Source organism: Zingiber officinale, chromosome 7A, assembly GCF_018446385.1.
Source record: "Zingiber officinale cultivar Zhangliang chromosome 7A, Zo_v1.1, whole genome shotgun sequence".
Taxonomy (NCBI): domain Eukaryota; kingdom Viridiplantae; phylum Streptophyta; class Magnoliopsida; order Zingiberales; family Zingiberaceae; genus Zingiber; species Zingiber officinale.
This window is the reverse complement of record NC_055998.1, coordinates 31,716,535-31,726,568: the sequence shown is the minus strand read 5'-3', so window position 1 is coordinate 31,726,568 and position 10,034 is coordinate 31,716,535.

Below are 10,034 nucleotides of genomic sequence, written 5' to 3'. Positions count from 1 at the left end.
AGTTAGTTCATTAAAAAAAATCTTTTTTCCACCTTTAAACTTCATGAATCTAGATGTGCAGAGATGAAAAGGAAGCCTAGTCAGAACACTGCCCTAAAGGCAAGAATGGATAATCCAGACTCAGAGCGTCAATCAACGAAGATGAAGCAGCGCTATTAGTAAGAAAATTTAATAAATTTATTAAATCTAATAAATTTAAATTGCAGATGGGAAAGAATTATCGGAACAAAAGGAAGGTTCGATGTGACAACTACAATGAAGAAGGATACATCAAGGATGACTTCCCAAAATTGAAGAATAAGGACAAGGAGAAGAACAAGAAGCCAGCCCGATCCAAGCATAATCTAAAGGCGACGTGGGACAACACGTCATCTGAATCTAAAATCAAAGCCTACGTTGGACTAGCCCTAATGGCAAACTATCAAAAAGAAGATGAAAGCAACTCAGAGATGAGCATCGATAAAGGGGGAGGATCATCAGAGGAAAGCTACGATGAAAGGGGAGAATCATAATATGAGGTAAGTCAGGTACATGCCTTATCTCCTAAAAAGTCATTTCAATTTATTAAGATTCTTTCCAAAGATTTAGTACAATTAGAAAAGAAAATATAGACTTGAAAAGATAATTAGCCAATGCATGCTCCTTAGGTTTGTTTGATAATTTAAAAATAGAAAATGACAAACTGAAAATAGAAATTAAATATTTAAAAAATTGTGCATGCTAAAATAATCAAAATATTAGGAGATAAAATAATTTAAACTGATATTTTAGATACCATAAGGGTCAAATTAAGAAAATATCATAAAAATATATTCCTAAGAAATTTCTGATTAATCCTCTAGGAAGGAACCTATTTTGGGTTCCAAAGTCATATTTAGATTAATTACTTTCTTAGGGCTTTCAGAAAGAAAGTTAAATGTTTAAATTCTTTAAGAGTCTTTGTCTATAAGTGGTTGATGCTCCAATAACCAAGAAGGCTTAGTGATTTACCACAGCTTGAAAGCCAATTACTGAATTAAATGTTTAATTGACTTACTGTGAAACATTCAACTAATGCTTTAAATTTTTTGCTAGAAAAATTTATTTAAAAAGATCTAATCATTAAAATTTATTTAAGTTAATCTAAACAATATTTTGATTTTTTTTTTGTTAGAAAATTTTATGAACTAGTGATCAAAATAGTTTTTGTTTAATTTTGTCAAAAATTTAACTTTTTGTGAAATTTTTTCTGTTCAACCCCTACTAAAGTTTTTATTATTAAAGGAGTTTTTTTAAATCAAAGTTTTTGAAACTTAACTTTTTCATATTTTTTAGTTTTTTTCCCTTAGACTTTTTAGACCTTCCAAGTAATATATTTAACATATCCCATTTTTAATGTGATCAAGAGGAGAAGTAGTAAAGACTAAGTCTAGGGGGAGGTAGTACAATTTTAATCTTTTTTATTTTTGTACTTATAATTTTTTGTTGCAAAAATTATAACTATTTGTTTATGGTTTACCCAACTTAACTTGGGTTTGATCACATCAAAAATGGAAAGATTGTTAGTACTCCAAGGTAGTTTTGATGTGATCAACCAAGTCAAGTTAGGTCTTGTTGGTTTTAACCCCTGTGTCTAAGTGTGCAGGAACTTAGGAGCACATGAAGTCGAGCAAAAGACGTAGCTAGCAAGAAGGACGACACCAGAGAGAACTGACAGGTTAGGTGCATCAGAGGGACGAGGTGTTGTGGAAGAGTACGCGGGCGGACGAGAAGGAGGCGCACGACATTTCTGAAGCTGGAGTGGAAGCTTGCTCGAGAAGGCTGAAAGTTGGCCTCGGGTGAGCCCTATTCTGGATGGCCAAAATCACCCAAGCGAGTGGAGCTGGAACGGAAGAACTGGAGAGGAAGGCCTGGACCAAAAAGTCAGCTTGCAAGTTGACTTGGTCAGGGCGCCTAAACCGAGTCCAGGTGCCAAGACGGTCCGGGCGCCCGGAACCCCTCTGGGCGCCCGGAACAGAAGTTTAGCCATTTACGACGTGACACATCCTGCTGCATCGAGGATAAACTTTTATCTCATTCCAGGCGTCTAGAACCCTTCCAGGCACCCTGAGCAGGGCTATAAAAGTAACCCTGCTCCCAAAAGCCAACAATAACAAGAAAAAGAGAGAAATAATACTTGTAATTGATTCAGTTTCAGTTTAGCTTTCTAGTTGTGAGATTTAACTGTTATAAGAGGTTTTTCCGCCCAGAGGAGAATTTTAGTAAGCTCTACATCTTCCTTAGATTAACAACCTCCCCGGTTGTAACCAAGTAATTTCTTTGTGCCTCGTCTTTTTCAGTCTTTTAATTATTTTTATGCAAGTGTTGATAATTAATAAGCTATAAAATTAGAGGAATGTTCTTTTTCCTTGCAGGACTATTCATCCCCCCTCTAGTCGGTTGCCAAGGGTCCTACAGTTGTAGCGAGTCGTAGCACAAAAAGCACAAGAGAGCACAAGAACATAGAAGAATGATCGTAAATTGGTGTTTTTCAAGCTCTGCCTCAAATCTCCTTTTATTTCACTCTCTCGATCGCCTAGATGCTCTCCGGGTGCTTGTATTTGTGTTGACGTGGCTACAACTTATATCCGTGAGATAATGTTAACGAAGCTTTTTTGGTCGCCCATAAACCCTTTGATCACCTGGAGATCAAATTTGATCTTGACTCAACTTGCTCGGATTGCTGATAAACACCATCTCCCGGTTGCTTAGAAGCCAATTCGATTGTACATAAGCTTCGGTCACCCCGACCCAGCTACGATCACATGGAGCCTCCAAAATACTTCGTCCAGAGTTATCACCAACAAGTTGCCCTGAACTCCTTTCGGTTGTCTAGAACCATCAAATCACTTCCCTATAGTTGTTACACGTAATGACTAGGATATAGAATCTAATGCTACTCACATTTACTTTACTAAATTTTAATCCATCTAGTTTGGGTGGCCAAGCAATCAACTCTATGTTAATTCCATACACTTGGACTTGTTTGCCAAGAAATCAGCTCATAGTTGATTCCATACACTTAGACTTGTGCCAAGTAATCAACTTCTATTCGATTTCATACATTTGGACTTGATTCACCTAGCTCACAGCTAGGACTTCCTTACTTGGTTCCCAACCAAGACTTAGCTTTTGCCTGACTCTAGGACTTTATTATTGTCTAGCTTTACTCACTAGAGTTTTTCATTGTCTGACTTCACTCACCAAGACTTTGTAACTGTAAAGGAACCTGTATTTTCATATTTGACACTAAATTATTATACCACTAACAAATTTAATATTAACCTTAGTCATATATCAAAACTCTGGGTTAAATATTGTGCATCCAACACTAATAATTAGTCAACTGATGCACGCCATCAGTCGATTGATAGAGTCTACGATAACTATTCATGTCATTGAATTACTTCTAAACCTTCTAAAATTTGTTTGATTTTGTCGATAATTTAAACATCAATCGACTATTTCATCCAACCAATCGACTGATAGCAATCAGATGAATATCATAGTCGAATCAATTTGCTTCTATTCAAATCATGATCTACATCAATCATCTGATGTCAACTATCAATTGACTGATGCCATCAGTCGAATCGAATAGGCAAATTGACTTGATCTTGTTTGATTTTTGATCAACATTAATTGACTGATGTCATCAATCAAATCGAACAAGTGAATTGACTTGCCTCTATTTGATTTTTGATCAACATCAATCAACTAATGTCAACTATTAATCAACTGATGCCATCAGACGAATAGAATAGGCAAACGACTTGCCTTCCTTCTATGTTTTAGAGTATCAATTGATTGATACACCTATATCAGTTGACTGATTCTCTGTTGTCAGCTAATATGGGTTATGATAAGCCAACCCCTCGAAGTGGAAGCCAAGAATGAGAGGAAGAAGGGGATGCTCATAGCTAGTCGAATGTATGATCAGTAGGGCAAAGGTAGACCGAATAAAAGGCTCTCTGAATGCACTTGCCCGCCAGACCGAGCCTAGAGGCGCTCTGACTTATAAAGTTTCTAGCATATAAAAGACCGAGCGAAGGCCGAACAAGTACAAAAGTGATCGTATGCGCTCGAACGGGAAAAGACCGACTGAGATTAGAGACACTCAGCCTTATAAAGCTTTTAGTATATGAATGACTGACCGAAGGCCGAATGAGCACAAACGTGCTTGTATGTGCTCGGATGGGCAAAGCCCGACTGAGCTTAAAGGTGCTCGAACGGGCAAAGCCTGACTAAGCTTAGAGGCGCTTGACCTTATAAAGCTTCTTGTATATGAATGACTGAGCGAAGGCCGAATGAACACAAACGTGCTTGTATGCGCTCGGATGAGCAAAGCCCGACCGAGCTTAGAGACGCTCGGCCTTATAAAGCTTCTAGTATATGAATGATCGAGCGAAGGCTGAACAAGCACAAACGTGTTTGTATGTGCTCGGACGGGAAAATCCCAACCGAGCTTAGAGGCGCTCGGCCTTATAAAGCTTCTAGTATATGAATGACCGAGCGAAGGCTGAATGAGCACAAGCATGCTAGCATGTGCTCGGACGGGCAAAGCCCGACCGAGCTTAGAGGTGCTCGACCCTATAAAGCTTCTAATATATGAATGATCGAGCGAAAGTCGAATGAGCACAAACGTTCTTGTATGCGCTCGGTCAAGCAAAGCCCAATCGAGTTTAGGGGTATTCTTAATATATAATCGGCTTAAATGATCGGTCGAGATATGCTTCACAAAAGGTATTCTTAATATGTTGCCGACTTGAATGTCTGGTCAAAATACACGTTGCTTAGCAAGTTTGGCGGGAAATACTCTCTCGAAGCTTCTTCAGTTGCAGGGGTACATTCTTCTGTATATTTCATTAAAATGAGGTGTCATAAATGACAAAAGAGATACATCTGGGGTATGAAAAAGATTCCTTGAAGAATTTTTGGGAGAGGTCCAGGTTGTACTTTCTCCATCTTCTAACAAACTCTAACAAACCGAGGACCACCTCATGATTGCAAAGGTTATATGAGGTAGTATAAAAAGGGGAGTCCTCTCCGATGGCAAGGTATGCTAACGCTCATAAACCCTGGCATATGAAACTCTACTTCTTCATACTTTCATTACTGTACTTCTACTTCTTCCATTTTGAAGAGAGAGAACTGACTTGAGTGTCGGAGGGCTTAGTCAGGGATTCCCACCCTAGTCTTAGATCGCTAACATTTTGTTGGCTCGTCTCGCTGTGCGCAGGATCGTTGAGAAGCTCCTCCAGATCTCGAGAAGTTCATCTTCCTCGGAGCCACCGTTCATCGGATCTAGCACGCCTTCTCACAGATTTCAGACAGGATCAAATTTAGCGCCGTCTATGGGAATCTTCACCTGGATATGAAGCTATGAAATGGAAGAAGTTGGAAAGCTTAACACCGTAACATTGACGCAGAAAGATCTAGAGTTGCTCATCAACGCTAGAGTGCAGTAACTATTACAACAACAACAATGAGCTAATACCGGTGGCACGTTGCCCGTAGCTCTAAATTTGGCAATATCGATAACCGCTCATCAAAGGGAAAGAGGAATCGACGAGGATGATCCTGCTTGCTTGCTCCCTGCTCGTCTCTCTCCAACTTGATGTTCTCGAGCATTTTTTCGCACACCTTTTGAACAAGGAGGATGAAAGGAAGCCCTCCAAGAATCTTCTAGAGAAGCACCTATATGAGACAAGCGTAAAGGAAAGATCGTAGCCAGCGATAGCTCCCCTGAGCGGATTATTACTCCGTTCTCTCAACGAATATTGGATTATCCTTTGCCGAAGCATTATCAAAACTTAAATATCGGAGAATACTCAGGGACAATTGACCCAGAGGATCATCTTCTCAAATTTGAAAACGCTACTCTCCTGCAACAATTTACTGATGGTGTTAAATGCTGGATGTTCCTCACTACATTTGGAGGGGCAGCTCAAAGATGGTTTAAGCGGTTGCCAAACAATTATATTCATCATTTTAAGAATTTCTGTAAGATATTTCTTCATCATTTCTTTAGTAACCAGTGGTATCACAAAACTCCCTGGAGTCTTTTTTCAATCAAGCAGGGAGCTTATATTAAGAGATTTAATCAAGTAGCTATAGATGTGACTATGGCTACTACGGAGATCTTGGTAAGTGCCTTTTCTCAAGGATTTAATGATAATAATTTCTTTAAAGATCTGGTCAGAAATCCTTCCACCAAATTTTATCTGTTGATTGAGCGAGCAACTGAGTTCATTAATGTAGAGGAATCTCAAGCTGCTTGAAGGAAAGAAATTGTTCCCACCTTTCTCCAAATACGGATCGTCCAGTGGTGTCTGCTCAGCCACCCAGAGAGCCTTGTGCAATTCCTCCACATCATCATCCTGAACTACGACCTCAAGCTGTGCAACATATGGGGGTCCCTCAAGAAGCTCTATGAAGATGGTGCACATATCATCAAACAAATACTCATATTATAGAAAATTATTATACTACGAGGAATCAACAAGCTTGTAATTATCAATATCGTCGTCGTTCTCCAGCTCCAAATTGCCGACAATATCCAAGGCAAAATAGCCCGCACAAACTGGAGTACTGGGCGACTGAGCCACAAGCAGGAATCTTACCACTATCGGTCGGGCGACCTTAAATGTCCGACTAAGTGCAATGAGAACTTCCATCTGCTAGACAGGAAAAAAATCGCAGCAATGCCACCTGAGGATATAGAAGGGAGAGATCTCAAGCGGCCTTGGAGTGCTAACCATTTACAACCTTATCGAATCGAACAAGTACGCTTGTAACTAACTCATTCATATATTGTGCCCAACTTTTTTGTATAGTTAATGAAAAGCGCAGGTAATATTATTTGAAAAAATATACACATTTTCCCGAGCGAGTGGATTGGTTCTTCTTCAATAGTTGATCGACGACCTTAAGGGATGACCAAGTAGGCTCCCTTAAGGGGCGACCGGAGACTTTAAACTTTCTTAATCGATTGGCGACCTTAAGGGGTGGCCAGGCAGGCTCCCTTAAGGGGCGACCGGAGACTTTAAACCTTCTCAGTCAATCAACGACCTTAAGGGGTGACCAGACAGGCTCCCTTAAGGGGTGACCAAAGACTTTAAACCTTATTAGTCGATTGAAAACCTTAGGGGTGACTGGATATGCTCCCTTAAGGGGTGACCGGAGACTTTAAACTTTCAACAAGTTGATCAAAAGGTTTAACATTGGTTCTACCTATATTATATTCATCCTATCTTATTTCGTTTGGGAATACATGCTCGATCGACTCATTATTCAGATTGGAGGTTCATTATGGGTTGTGGATATTATATTCAGCCTGTTTATTTTTCTCAGGAATATATGCCCGATCGGTTTATAATGCAGTCTGAAAATTCATTATGAAAGACTTATATTTAGCTTGTTTATTCTGCTCGGAAGTGTATGGCTGGCTGATTTATTAGGCATATGGAATTCTTATACTTAGCCTATTTATTCTATTTAAGAGTACATGGCCAATCGATTCATCATACAGTTTGGAAATTCATTATGAAAGACTTACATATTATATTTGGCCTTTTTATTCTACTTGGAAGCATATGGTCGCCCCATCTATCATACATGCTAGAGATTTTGTATGAAACAACTATATTATATCCGACTTACTTATCTCACCCGGGGATGTATACCAGATCAGTTTATGGGATAAGTCGAGGGTCCATTACATAATCAGGGCGCTTAGCTTATCATTGAGGCTCGAAGATCATTAAGGTATACTGAAGAATTCAATTTATATGGGTACATGCATGGTTCCGAAGATATGGAAAATCACACGAGATAGTGAAGGACAGGTAATTACTAATTCTTACTAGTATTTGATACGCAGTAAGTAGTTTGAGGTAATGAGTAGATAATGTGAGGGTATAAATACAAGATTACAATTTCATTCAAATCTGCTTAGAAAATCTTTCGGAAGCTCCTTGTTGAGCCACCGATGATTTATGAAGAGAGGAGAAGGTTCCCTGGATAAATAACCTCCCTCCCTTAATTATTGAACAACCCCTTCAGCAGAATGGGTGAAAGTTCCTATGATGAGCCGGACATATTCCTCTCCAAATTGGGGGGAGTCCAAATAAGATCTGCATTTGCTTTGCCAGCGCTCATCCTCATCTGCCTTATATGTCTAAAGTTCAGATTGCAGGTTGTCTCTCTCACCCTTAAGGATAGCCTGTCTGCCTTAGAATGTTCTAGTTCTTCTAACAGTAAGGTTATCTGTGAATCTTGGGCTTTTGTTTCCTCTTGTTGCTGTAGTAATGTAAAGTTTTTGAAAGCAAATTTGGAAATCAATTCAGGAGATCCGGAGTCGTGAGATAACTCGTCTTTCCAAAAGAGTAGTTTTATGAGATAAATCTAAAAGAGCTTTATCTTTTAGGGTGCGTTTGGTTCAAGTCATCATGTATAACCTTGGTTATGTGATTACCAAGTAATCACATAACAAAGGTGATCAGAAATAAAACATAACCTATTAAGTGTTTGGTTTAACTTAGGTTATGCAACCACTTAATTTTACATTTACTAATTTACCCATTGACCCTTTTAATTAATTTAATTAAATAAAAACCTTATTCTCTCTTCTCTCCCGTGACTTCTCTTCTCCCCCTCTTCGCTGCCGTCGCTGAACAGAAGAAGGGGAAAATGGGCTTCCCCTTTTTCTTCTTGTCGCCGCCGAGGCCACACAACACGTGACTTCTCTTCTCCCCCTCTTCGCTGCTGCCGCTGAACAGAAAAAGGGGAAAAGGGGCTTCCCCTTTTTATTCTTGTCGCCGCCGACCAGCCACACAACACGTGACTTCTCTTCTTCCCCTCTTCGCTGCTGCCGCTGAATAGAAAAAGGGGAAAAGGGGCTTCCCCTTTTTCTTCTTGTTGCCGCCGACCAGCCACACCAGCAGTGGTTGTCGTCGCCACGCAACACCAAGGAAAGGAAGGGGCTGCCCTCTTCTAGCCGCTGACCAAAGAAGAGCTTTCTAAAGAAGTTGCCCTCTTCTAGCCGCCGGCCAAAGAAGAGCTTTCTAAGCTGCTCCTCCTCCTCTAAAGAAGCTACCCTCTTCCAGCCTGGCTTGTCGTCCAAGCCTGCTGCTCCCATCAAAGAAGAAGGCTAGCAGTAGAGTCAAAGACGAAGGAAAACAGAATTAATTCTGTTATCTTTATGGCTTCGGGCAAAGAGGAGAGAGGGGAGAGAATTGTGGAGGGTAATTTTCGGAAAAAAAAATGATAACCCCGGAATCATCCAAAACCTTATATTTCGGAGGTAATGCAATTCCGGGTTGCATGCCGACTTTGCTGATGTGGTGGGAATCACTTATTACCAGGAATCCCTGATTACCCAAACCAAACAATGTTTTTATTGATAACCTATCAAGGTTATCAACGATAACCCCTAACCAAACACCCCCTTAGAGCTTTCTCTACTTGAAGTTGGGACCCTTCGTTGTAATAGGAGCTCCAAAATTTTCTTTTCTTCTTCTTGGGATTTACCAAGTGACGATAATCTTGTAAAGCCTTCTCTAGGCTAGCAATGAAGCTCAGCTTATAAATTTACTTTTCCTCGTAATTGAATGAGTTCATCATTAGGAAGACTGGGAGTGGTCTGTAATTCCTTCACTTTATCTTTCAGAACTCTGTTGGCTCTTTCTAGATCCGCAGCTAGTTGGCCTAAATGTAAGCTCGAGGGACAAAACTAGGTAAGATAACAATATAATTGCACTTTGTAGTCATAAACCAAGAAAATTTAATCAGAAACTTACTGCGGTAGCTTAACAGTTGTGGTCATCGGCACGTTCAGAGATTGTATTCCTTTTCATGTGTGCTTGTGAGTGTAGCCATTGTTGGAGTGTATACTGAAAGCCTAAGCTTTGTAAACATTCATTATGAATAAAGAATCACATTTGGTCAAATTGTCTACATTTAGTTGTAGTTGTTCAATTAATTTATACTGTAGATAACATAGTATGTGGTGCCAC